At 43.0% G+C, this 13,125-nt stretch overlaps 1 long non-coding RNA gene across 2 annotated transcripts; it reads right to left on the minus strand.

Moving 5' to 3' along the window:
- Positions 1–388: 388 nt before the first annotated feature.
- On the minus strand, positions 389–11,263 carry LOC130543237 (uncharacterized). Of its 2 annotated transcripts, none has more exons than XR_008958413.1 (4): positions 10,637–11,263; positions 5,686–5,720; positions 3,451–3,520; positions 389–2,704 (listed from the first exon to the last, which is right to left on the minus strand). It is a non-coding gene; the product is annotated as an uncharacterized LOC130543237 (long non-coding RNA). The 2 variants fall into 2 exon arrangements; XR_008958412.1 differs by having other exon boundaries at positions 492–705; positions 10,637–11,235.
- Between the last annotated feature and the right edge of the window lie 1,862 nt (positions 11,264–13,125).

The following is a 13,125-nucleotide window of genomic DNA, read 5'->3' on the forward strand; positions in this document are numbered from 1 at the left end:
TTCAACCTCTTCTTAAAATGTGAGTTACTTTTATACGGAACTAAATTTTGAAGGTAGAATCCTCTCAAATTAACTTTAGGGCTTCAGTATTCAAGGTATTGTGTTGGTCCTAGTGACATTAAGCACTTAAGAAGATGCAAGAACAATTTTAGGCCTTGGGAGATCAACTAATAACTCTGTACATGGTGTATTTAAAGATACCAGTGTATCCTTAGAAGATGTAATGAGCTGTGAGTTCTTCTGGAGGCTCAGAAAATGAAATGCACCTTACTACCATGAAAATAACTTACACCTGGAGGCATGAAATAGTTGTAAGTGAATTTCTTCAGAAATCTTGCTATTATCTTTATTGTTGTAGTTAATTGCACCACAGGAAGACATTCAAATATGAACATGTAAAAGAATGCAGTCTTTATTCAGAAAAATAAGGGGAAAAGTGAGGTAAAGAGAAAAGACCATCTACAAGGAAAAAAATATTTATATCAGTGTTTACATAGTGCTAAATATTTTACAAAACACTTTCATTTGTGTCTCCTCTCACCCTCCCAACACTCCAATGAAATAAACAGTGGGATATTATTTCCGTTCTATAAATTTCAGAGGAAACAGGGTAAATGACTTACTCAAGCTCAAGTGGCTCTTGAAAGGCTGAGATACAGTGAAGATCAAAGAAAGACTCCTTTTGTTTCTGTGGGTAAATGTCCACTACCAGGAAGGGAAGATAAATAAGAAGGAAAAAATACAAACTTAATGAGAAAATGAGGCTAACCGTTTTTACACAGTATAATGAGGAACTGCTGAGTGGTTATAAAAAAGCTCATTTACCTCCCCAAACGCTTAACATTCCCAGGATGATATTTAAGAAACAGGAAACTGGGTTGACTTAATACTTGTTATCCTCATCTGTGCAGTGGAGCTAATTATAGCACTCATTGCATAGAGTTGGGAGGATTAAATGAGATAATATACGTAAAGAATGGTAAGTATTCAATAAGTGTTAGTTGTTATTATTGATGACAGTGTTATTTCAATCAGGGTGGATAGAATACTAGAATAAAGAGCGGTAGATATGCATTTTCATGCTGCATTGTAATCAGCCTACCCTAAATTATCTTCCTTCCATTCTCTTATCTAGAGAATGAAGACAATGTTCCTGTCTAGCTGCCTCCATCACAGAAACAATTCATCATGCCAGATCATGTTCTGAGCATTTATAAAGCTGCATAGAAAGACAAGAAAATACCGCAACCATTTCTCTCCTGGGTTTTCTCTCTCTTTGCCCTTCTGAGTAAAGTCATACGGCAAAGAGGTGGAAAGGGTGTATGAGTGGTCACCCATTCAGACCCGCACAGCTGCCGGGCAACTTAAAAATGCAATGGCCACACTGGAAAGAACAGTCAACTTGACTTATTGTTCTCCGAGATTCAAACGAACAGCCCATATCATCTGTAAGAGGTTCACTGAGAGGGTGATACATGTATCATCAAAGGAATAGACAGATCAGTTTGCCATAGGTTAGCTTAGTGATTAGCCTGTGAGAGGTTTGTCCCCAAGGAGATACGTCCTCCAAATGTCCTCGCAAGGCTGTTGTGGCTGCTGTTCACCTTAGAAGTGATCCCACTTTGGCTCCGAGATCTCATTCTGCCTGCAGTCTGTTAGATCCCTGTAACTTCATTCCCGCAGCACCCCTCCTGCCACCCCACTGCCAACCACGAGGAACTGATATTTATGGTGTGTCACATGAGCAGGTGACCCTTCTTGTTGGTATCACAGAGTAGCTGATCATTCATGACTGGAGCAGGACTGTTGACTGAACCAGGGCCATTCGGACCCATCTACACCCTGTGGCATCAGCATGCGATTCTACCCTGTCCTGCCTGATTTGAGATGCTTCAGGAACGATGTAACTTGGCAAATGAATCCAAAATCAAAAGCTCTTTAGATGATAATCTTAGATCGACTATAAGCGATGCCAATCAACCCATGAATGTAATGTTTCTCACATGTTGATTTTATAATTAGTGCCCACTAATGTAGAGGCTTTTTCAGGTTATTGAAATGAGCTTACAAATGTTAGATGGCTCAGGACCCTATCATCACACACATGTCAAATGCCATTCTGATAAATGCCATTGCTGAAGGCTTAGATCACTTTCTGTTCTCGTTCTTAAGATGATCAAAAACAACATTTTGATGGTCATGTTGAACAAAGCAGTTCAGTCAGATTTAATTGAGCCAGGTTAGGCTCATACCACTAGGGAATAGTCCTACAATTCTTTTTAATTCCCCTTTTGTTTCTGGATCCTAATTAAAATAACATAGAAACAACTTTATTAATATAGTTCGAACTATATTCATCTGTACTGAGCCTGTCTTTCAGTTTTCTGTCCACTCAAACTTAAAGAGATCTTCTTGTGATTTATTAGCTTTTATCTTCACATTTTCCTATGTGACATTGAATCATACAATCTTAGAAATTTTACTGTATACTTTCTCTTCCAGATTAGTGTTAAAGCTTTCCTTTCCAGGGGCGCCTGGGTGGCTCAGTCATGATCCCAGGGTTAAGCGGCTGCCTTCGGCTCAGGTCGTGATCCCAGGGTCCTGGGATTGAGCCCTGCATTGGGCTCCCTGCTCAGTGGTGAGCCTGCTTCTCCCTCTCCTCTTCCTCTGCCTGCTGCTCCCCCTGCATGTGCTCTCTCTCTCTCTGTCAAATGAATAAATAAAATCTTAAAAAAAAAAAAAAAGCAGCAACTAACAGGTGCCCACCATAAATAAATTTGAAAAATACTGGCTTCTACCCACTTCTTAGTTCAAGCACAATCCTGAAAATGAGAAAGTCTTCAAACCAGAGAATAAGCATCAGGAAGAGAACAGCCCCATGAAAATTATTATCATTAAAAATATAAGACTGTTGGGGCGCCTGGGTGGCTCAGTCGTTAAGCATCTGCCTTTGGCTCAGGGCGTGATCCCTGCGGTCTGGGATCGAGCCCCACATCAGGCTCCTCCGCTAGAAGCCTGCTTCTTCCTCTCCCGCTCCCCCTGCCTGTGTTCCCTCTCTTGCTGGCTGTCTCTCTCTGTCAAATAAATAAATAAAATCTTTAAAAAAATATATATATAAGACTGTTGGAACAGAAACACTATTAGGACAAAATCTATCCGTTATGCTCACCACTTTTCCCTGGTGCCTTGAAGAGTGCTTGACATATTGTAAGCACTCAAATATTTGTTGAATTAATGAAAGAACTGGTTTCTAATGAAGGGCCTTTTATCTGAAATCTTTGTTCTCACAGGGAAAGAGGATCCATAAAACTCTAAGTAAGCCCCTTCTGAGGAAATGGGCAGGAGGAGGAGTGGGTTTTTTTTCAATTCTCCATGAGGTCTGGCTTTGCAGTTGCTGAAGCAGACCCTACTTTCCTTTACTTCCCCATCTATGCTTACCAAAACACTCACCCGCTGAAGGAAGTTAGCATCCGTGTGTTCCTGCAACCTCAAATTTAATTACAGCATTCAGGACACAGCCCTGTACAAGGAGGAATGGAAAGAGATGAAGAAAATATCATTTTTTGTCCTTTAAAAAACAGACACCGAAAACATGGCAAGATTATGAACTGTAGAGTCTCAAAGGCTGGGGTTTGAATACAGATTATGCTCTTTACTAATCATGTGACCTCAAGCAAACTACTTAACCTCTTTGAACCTCTATTTTCCCATCTATAAAATGAGGATGATCTCCTCCTCACTCTTTATTGTGACAATCAAATGTAATAACATGGCAAAATCCTTAATACAGTGTCTGCTATAACACTCAGTGAATGAATCATTGTCATCATTATTCCCATCACCCGAAAAACTTCCAGTTGACTAGATGAATAGTCCATTCAACTCAACGATCTTTGTAGGTGATGCTGAGGGCTAGTCTATAAGATATTGCTCTGGAAAAATTAAGGGTATTCATAAGTCCTAAAAAAAATAGGATATACTATATAGAGATAAAACTTATAGTTAGCGCATATGGAAACACTGAGGAATTCTGGATAATTTGAGTTGTTATCATAGGAAGAAGTCATATGAAGAAGGTACCATTTTGAGGAGCATTTTATTTTTTTTAAAAGATTTTATTTATTTATTTGAGAGAGAGAGAGAGCACAAGCAGGGGGAACAGCAGGCAGAGGGGGAAACAGGCTCCCTGCTGAGCAAGGAGCCCAATGCAGGACTCAATCCCAGGACCCTGAGATTATGACCTGAGCTGAAGGCAGACTCTTAACTGACTGAGCCACCTAGGAATCCCTTGATGAGCATTTTAAAGATAAAACTGGATGAGTGAGAAAAGGATAGAAGCACTTTGAGTGGAGAAACGTGTGGGTAAGAAGTCCCACATAGGGGGCTGTCTGTGCTATGATCACAAGCAGGTCTGCCTGGTTGAAGCAGAGAGGTTGATCCAGAACATCATAGGATGAGGACAGTTAGGTAATGTGGTAACTGACAGGAAATTACAGGACCAATACCAAGTTCCAGCTGATGATAAATGGTGACACTGTAAATGATTTTTTGTATTGATTTGCCATTTGTCCCTCATTTTTTCCATCTACATAGGATCTCAAAGATGAGCAATCTTCCTTCTGGAGGCGGATATCACAGACCATTTTGCAAGCACTTTAAATCCTTCGGGAAACACAAACATCTTGTGACCTGGAACAGTCACTTAGGATTCTGACTCAGACAGGGAGTCTGAGCAACACTGTGCTAATAAGCCAGAACCAGGCCATAAACATCTGGCTGCCCTACTTGATGGATCCCTGGCATGTTCAAATGTCAGCAAGCCCTGTGAAGATAAGGTTGAATCTATCAGAAAATATCTAAGGTCTGCATGGGAAAAGAAGTCTTTTGGAATGAAAACAGGGCAGGGTACCTGAATATGACATCAGGACTTCCCTACATAACCCTATTTCTGTTGGATGGGATGGGGGCTGAGTGCTCAGGCCAACTTTCTAAGGCACCTGGTTGGCTAAAGGAGGCTATTTCAAAAATTTTTTAAGATTTTTTTTTTTTTATTAGATAGTGTGAGCTTGAGTGGGGGAGGGGCAGAGGGAGAAGCAGGCTCCCTCCTGAGCAGGGAGCCCATGTGGGGGCTTGTTCCCAGGACCCTAACATCATGACCTGAGCAAGGCATCATGCTTAACCGACTAAGCCACCCAGGTGCCCCTAAAGGAGGCTATTTTTAACTCTGATCCTATATTCACACCAAGCTGCCTTCCAACCTTGATTTGTTTTCCAAATCCACTGTATTCCAGTCCCACTGCCAAGTGGTAGGTACTTGATTACCTCTAGATAGAATGACCAAGAGATTAGATAAGTCCCCAGAGCAGGGAAGTGAGACTCTGGAACAGAGTCAGCATTTAACAAATATGTTAACTACTATGTGCCAATTACTTGGAAAGATACTATGCCAAGACAATGAGCTTGGCCATCCTAACCATCACCTCAGCCTTCAGTAATTTCATCTCACCTTGATGTTCCAACAATTATATATGTTTTAATGCTATAGGCTGATGCCATGTTTATTTCCAACCCCAATTTTTCCGAAGTTCAGATTGATATTTCCAACTGCTATTACACATCAAAAATGTCCCATTGGCTCTTCTGACAGTACTTATAACTCAAAATGCTTAACACCAAAAACCTTACCTTCTTCCTCTTCCCCACTGTATCCACAAGCCCATCTGAAACAATAAAACACTTGTTATCTTCTGTAACCACTATATTTGTTAACAGTGCCCTCACTAACCCAGATCCCTGAGCCACAAATCCAACTCCCCACTGACTCATTTATCTTTCTGTACCCACATCTCACAACCCAAGAGCAACTGAGGGCTGCTGGCACTCTTGAATTCATCCTCACCTCTCCTCTCCTTTCCCACCACTACTGATTAATGTAACCCTCATCGTCTTGTGACTGACTCTAAGACTTTAACTGCCTCTGATTTTTCTCTCTTCCAATCCATCCTTTATAATGATTTCAATATAATCTTTTCAATTTTCTACTTAGCATGCCTCAAAGACCATCCATCTAATAATACCTCCTACTCCTTCACCAACCACTCAGACCCTTTGTTTCTGCTGCTAAGCAGCCCTTGCTGTTTTTCCCTGCTGCAGGTGGCCATCCCGCCTCCATAGAATGTATCTTCCAGGTCTGTGCTCACTCATGCACCCTTCTAGAAGTCTCTTCTCTCACTGTTGTGCTATTGTTGTTGTCGTGTTGTTTTTAATCTGAATATATCCTATAAATAGTTCAAGGCCCAATCCTAGGGTCCCTGATGCCAGCTGGAAGACAGAATGGCTCTCTCCTCCGTGATTCCATAGATTCTTGCATTCCATTATGACACACCTATTAGAATTCATTGAGGGCTGTGATGAGGCTTTAGTCATCTTTGTACCCCAGCGTCCAGCACATGCAGGCACTTGATAAATAATGGTGAATTTCGATAGCAACTGTAGCTCTATTTCTGGAAGTTCGTCTAACAGTATGACCTAGGCCTTATCTTTAAAAGTAGCCATTCGTCCGATACACTTTGTCTTTTGTTGGCTACTAAAAATACAAAGACTTCTCTGGCTAGGGGTCATTCTCTGGCCAATATACATGGTATTATGGTCATTGTTTGGAACTAGGTACATTGTTTGGAACTCCATTAACTTGCTCAGTTTCAAACTACAACAACAACAACCACCACTGCCACCACCACCACCGCCACCACCACCCAAGGTTAAAAAAAAAAAAAAAAAAAAAAAAAAGCCCCCTGCAGAATAGCAATGATGCAGTTAACTTTGGCTGACATTGCTCCTTTCTGAACTATGCTTTCTGCATTTATAATTAACATCTCTGTTGCTTTAGAGCACCTGGAACACAGAAACCGTGTATAACTGAGACATGTATTACATTCTAGTGGAGATGGCATGGGTTAATCCATGAATAACCAAACATTGATTTAATATTTCAATAAACAAATAATTCTATTCCTTTTCTTGTCTCAAAATGTTGAAATTTTCCTCATTCACATAAAAAAGTAATAATTCATGGGATCTGAAAGATAACAGGGAAGTAACTGTCATTTTACTACATGTGAACATCCATGAGGAAATGGTGTTATCTTTTTTTTTTAAGTTTTTTTTTTTTTTTTTTTAGTAATCTCTACATCCATAGTGGGGCTCGAACCCATGATCCCGAGATCAAGACTTGAATGCTCTTCCAACTGAGTGAGCCAGGTGTCCCGGAAATAGTGTTATCTTAAAAATTTGTTCAGAATTGGTAATTTTATATTTACATCTATTTTCTGAATCATATTACTTTTTTTGCTACCTTTGTAGTTCAATATGATAAATTCTTGCCCTAACAGCATTTATTGGTTAATGACTCCTGAGCTATTAATGTCCTCATAAGAGGATGTCAATTATTACTAGTATCTGCGGAAGACAATGGTGCTGTGTGTGCCTAGAGAATAAGGGACATTGTCTTGCTCAATCAGTTTTCAGTCAGTGAGCTCATCAGCTAAATCTGATGGACTGACAGAGAACTCAAACATGAGGAAGGAACTGTAATGCACTAACTAAGACAGTATGTTGGTTTGCCCAGAGCAGTCAGATGAGGGAGGGCATCCAGCCAAGTCAAGAGATTCAGGCCAGACTCCAAATGAGCTTGAGCTAACAACAAGACAATATCTCTTGTTTTCAACCCTGTGCAAATTATAAAAACAAGAGGATGTGGCCATTGTGGAATGTTCCCCCAAACATCATTTATTTAGCTGGGGATTGAACAGCTACATAATCCCAAAGGCAGGCAGTGGAAGAAGGACCCAGCCCTCATCCCAGGGCCAGAATTTAGAAGGATCCACAGTGAATCCAGTAACCTATATTTTCCTCATTTAGCCAAGAGGTTTAGAACAGAGAACTTGTCTACTACCAAAAATGACACTCTGATTTAGATCCCAGTCCTGGATCTGATTTGGACACATCCTTTAAATTCTAAATATCTCATCGTGGAAATAACAAGTAAAAAAAAGTCCTATCCAGCTTATATAACTGTGCACATCCAATGACATAACATATTTAAGAGTCTTTGTAAACTCCAAAGTGCTATGTAGAGGTAAGATAGAATTGTGGTCAGGCGTCTACCAAGAACACTGGCTTTCTTCTTGTGAATCCTCATCGAATATTATTGAGCAACTATTATGCCAGGCACTGTTCTTAGTGACTCTATGGACATAAATATCCTCCAGGAGTTTTCATTCTCAAAGGGGGATTCAGACAATAAACACATAAACTCCGTACATTATATAGTATGTTGGAAAATGGTAAATGCTATGGAGAACAAAATAAAACATGGTAAGGGGGTTGGGAGTGCAGAGGGCACAGTAGGGGCTTCGAAATTTTAAAAAGAGTGAGCAAGTGACATTTGAGGGAAGACCTCAATGAAGGTAAACAAGGGCACTTGTAGGGAAGAGTTCTCAGCAGGGGGGAAGGCCAATGCAGGAGAGGGTCAGACAAGAAAGGAAAGCAGGGCGAGTGAATAGGCCAACAGGAGGAGAGAAGTTCAGAGAGACAGCCACTGTTAAGACCATGGATGGACTTTTGGCCATTGTAAGGTCTTTGGTTCTTATTCTGACCCAATCTGACTTCTGTTTTTAGAGGCTTCCTCTGGCTGCTAAATTGAGAACGGATTGTAGAGGCAAGGATGGGAAGAAGGACCCAGTCAGAAGGCTCTGCAGGAGACCAGAGTGTGGTTTGGACCGGTGTGATAGCGGTGGGGATGTTGTAAGTGGTCAGTTTCTGGATATGTTTAAAGATAGAGCCATCAAGCCTTCCCCACAAATTAAATGTACAGAGACAAAGAGAGGATTTGAGGAAGGTTCCAAGGGTTTGGGTCTGAGACCCCAGAAGAGAGAGTTGCCAGAAACAGGGATGTGCCAGTCTGGAAGGGAGCTGGAAATCCTCCCCGTTTTCTCCTCTTAATTGCCAGGACATCTTCCTACAAATGTCTAAGTGTGGACAGAGCGGACAGAGGAACAAAATTAAGATGGTCCTACTTAGTGACTGCTGGAAGGGATTGACCGCTTATAACACTACTCTTTGGATCTCAGTTTCTCTGATTGTAACATAAGATGGCTGCGTCAGCTGAATAATGGCAAAATTCATTTTCAGCTGCTAAATTTGAGAGCCTAGATGCTGCAAACAATTCTCATATTTTTCAAGATTTTTTTAAATATATTTTTTTTTCTTGAAAAAGTCTCCATAAGGAAATTCAATCTTTAAAGATACCCTTTTCAGTTTAAAACAAAATTATCTTGTGGTCCTAGGTTGAACACTAAAAACAAAACAAACAAAAAAAACAAAACAAAATCCCTTAGTACCTTAGTAAGTCAGACATTAAAAACAAAACAAAACTACCATGTCCCGTAATTGTTTATACAGTACCTTGTTCCAGGGAGGTACATGGCTAATCAGGAAACATACTTCCTATGTCATACTTAACTGGAAGTTTCGCTCACAAGGTTAAATTACAGCATGCATTTTGTGTCACTGTGAAAATATTCCCTTTCACTTTAAAGGCACACGGGTGGACTAAAAATGCTTCTAAGGCTGCCTGAAAGGACGTTTGGCTCTTGTAGGTTCTTGCTGTCTCCCCTCAATACTTTTTCATTTCCCCTTAACAACAGCACTAGTAGTAACATTGGTTCAGGAATAAAGACCAAGCATCTGATATTCACAACCTGACACTACAGAGCAATATAATATAAATATATAGAAATTAATTTGAATCTGTAGATAATCTCTCAAACTGTGTAACCTACATCACATTGGGTGCCTGGGTGGTTCAGTTGGTTCAGCATAGGACTCTTGATTTCCTCTCAGGTCATGATCTCAGGGTTGGGAGATGGAGCCCCCTCTGCCTCTATCCCTTTCCCTCTGCTCCTCCCTCCTCAAATAAATAAATAAATAAATCTTTTTTTAAAAACCTACAGCACATCTCCCCTTCTCCACAGCATTCCATCAGGCCAGCAACTCTTAGGCATCAGCATCACTGTAGCTTGTATATATTGAGTGCTAACCATGTGCCAGGCACTGCGCCAAGGGTTGTCATGACAACTCATTTAACCCTCACAGCCACCCGATAAGAAGAGTGCTATTATAACTTCCACTGTCAAGGAGGGCGACTCACACCCAGGACCGCCTAACCTGAAGCCCAAGCTCAAGAGGACAGTGGAAGGGTTGTGGTTTGGATGGAGATGGAATGCGTTCGCACTTATTCCAACACACTGTCTTGTTGCTATCATATTCTGTCTTCTAAGCTCTCCATGCCCCCTCTGCTTGAGGGCAGAGACCAAAATTTATAACACCAGCATTTTGCAAAGCAGTTACTCATGAACGGAAAGCCCCGTGTTAGTTCCCTGATGAGTGTGACCTAAGCTGTCTTGTTCTTCTGGTTTTCCCAGTGTGTAGAGCAGAGCCTCTTATACTGTGGGCACTCCATAAGTACTTGTTGGGTAAATGTCCAGAAAGGTGATCCAGGGGGTGAGTGAAGAAAACTGGGGGACAGGTGAAAAAGGGGAATGCTGGTGATGCCCCCAAAGCGCCCCCCACTTACTTGCAGGTTTCCGCTGTGAGGGGCCACTCCTGTCCCCTTCTTCTTTCCCTCCCTCTCTCAGGGACCTCGCTGCTCCGCAGAGAGAGGTAGGCGCCAGGCTCCAGGGAGGTGAGCGGCGGAGGTGGGGCTCCAGGAGCCACGCCCCACGCACGCGTCCCAGCCACGCACACTCTCCCGGGCAAACTTCACGCGCTCGATCTCCCACACCCGCGCTCCTACTCTTCACACACACCGTGGCGCGCACGTTCTTACACATACACCTACGCATAGACTCACAGGAGCACACACTTTCTCCCGCACATTCACACGCATACCGTTCACACACACTCTCCCTCACACACTCAGCCTCTCTCATTCGCCCCTTCATATATTCACACTCCTGCATTCACACAGTCAAGCTTACAGCCCCCACTCAAGCTCTGAAACACCTACACGCTTCACTTACCCCGGTACACACACACACACACACGCACGTGCTACTCCTCATATTCGCACTCTTCACACACTTGCCGACACATACACTCGCTTCGCACACACCCCGTGTCCCACTGTCACGTACGTACTCATTCACACGCTCACGCACACTTCACACGCGCTGGCGCACACACATTCATGCTAAATTCTCCCTCGGGCACACACGCTCGCGCATGCGCACCTGTCGCGGCGAGGACACATCGCAGAGCGTGGATGGCAGGTCTTTGGGGCCGTTGCTGGTCGCGGTGTTCTCGGGCTGTGGGTTCAGTACGATCCCTTAGAGTCGCTTCGTTTCCCAATGAGAAATAGGGAGAAGGAGAGACCGGGACCCGGAGAGACAAAACACCAGGAAGGGGGTAGGGTGTGGGTCTCCAGCTCCCGCAGCGAAAGCGCCAGGAGCATCGGACGCTCTGGGAGCGCCTCGCACCCTCTCAGAGTCTATTTATCCCCTCTAGGGAGCGGCCTCCCTCGGCTTCACCCACGTCTGGGGTTGGGGTTGAGTGAGGACCGACCTCGGACCGGCCCCCAGCCGCGCAGCCCGGGTTCCCCCGTTCAGTCCCTGTGGGCTGGGGTGGAAAGAGCAGGGTTTTAGTATGAGAAAGACCTCGGTTTGAATCCTTCCTCTGCCACTTGGAAGCTCTGTGCTTTGGGCAAATTGCATAGCCTCTCTGAGCCTGTGTAAAATGGGAAGTCATTCAACAAATATTTATCTCCCAATATATGCCAGCTCTAGGCTGGGTGTTTGACACAGACGGTGAATAAACAAAACAGACCCAGTTTCTGTCCAGGTGCAGCTTGCAGTCATTTGGGGAGGGGAGCGTACCCAACCAACCAGTGGACCTATGTACTGATTACAATGAAGGCTTTTGAAGTAAAGGAATAAGCTGTTGCTTTTACCCACTTCAAATATCTTTCAGCACTTAACTATGTTCAGGGTGTAGGGGCATAAAAACAATCACATTCCCTATCCTCATCCCAGTGCCAGTTTGTGCCCCATCATAATGTGCCCCACATTAAACTGGCCTTTGTGATCTTTAATATATAGGAAAACCATACTGACCAAGAAGTGGACAAAAGCCAAATGAGTAAATAATAAAAGTACCTACCTCACAGGGTCATTGTGAAAAATTAAAGATACATTAAGAAGCTTAATTCATGGGGCACCTGGGTGGCTCGGTCCTTAAGCGTCTGCCTTTGGCTTTGGCTCCTGTCATGATCCTGGGGTCCTGGGATTGAATCCCGCATTGGGCTCCCTGCTCAGCGCAGAGCCTGCTTCTCCCTCTCCCACTGCTTGTGTTCCCTCTCTCGCTCTCTCTCTCTCTGTCAAATAAATAAATAAAATATTTTAAAAAATTAAAAAAATAAAAAGCTTATTTCATACCCTGGCACATAATAGATGCTCAATAAATGTTGGTATCATTAAGAGATGGTTTTACCTAGTGCCTAAAACTCCACACCCCTGCATTAGATAGACAGGATCTGAATCCTGGCTCTGCCATCTTTAGTTGTCTGACCTTGTAAGTCTTTGAACTTCATTAAGACTGAGGATTCTCCTACAAGAAACAGCCATAATAATGTGTTTTATCTGTCAGAGCAAATGAGGTCATGTGGGCAAGTCTCCTCATTCAGAGCCAGGCACATGGGGGAGCTCAGGAAAGAAATGGTGGCTATGAAGATTGGCATACTGGAATGGCACCTGCTTCCTCCTGTGCAAAACAGACCAGCAAAGGGGGCGCCTGGCTGGCTCCGTTGGAGGAGCACAAACCCCTGATCTCCCATCCCTGATTTCAAGCCCCACATTGCGTTTAGAGGTTACTAAATAAATAAACTTTAAAAATAAAAAAAACCCCAAACAGACCTGCAATGCTTGAAGATTTCTCCAGGCCAAAGGAGCTTTGAAATTTTAAGGCATAGTCCCAAGTAGGGGCTTCCAGAATGCCAGGCCTTTGAGCGGGGTGGAGAGTGGAGCCTGGGGAAACTCCCCTGGCAGGCCCAGGTTGATGGGGCTGCTGAAG

Source organism: Ursus arctos, unplaced genomic scaffold (genome assembly GCF_023065955.2).
Source record: "Ursus arctos isolate Adak ecotype North America unplaced genomic scaffold, UrsArc2.0 scaffold_9, whole genome shotgun sequence".
NCBI lineage: Eukaryota > Metazoa > Chordata > Mammalia > Carnivora > Ursidae > Ursus > Ursus arctos.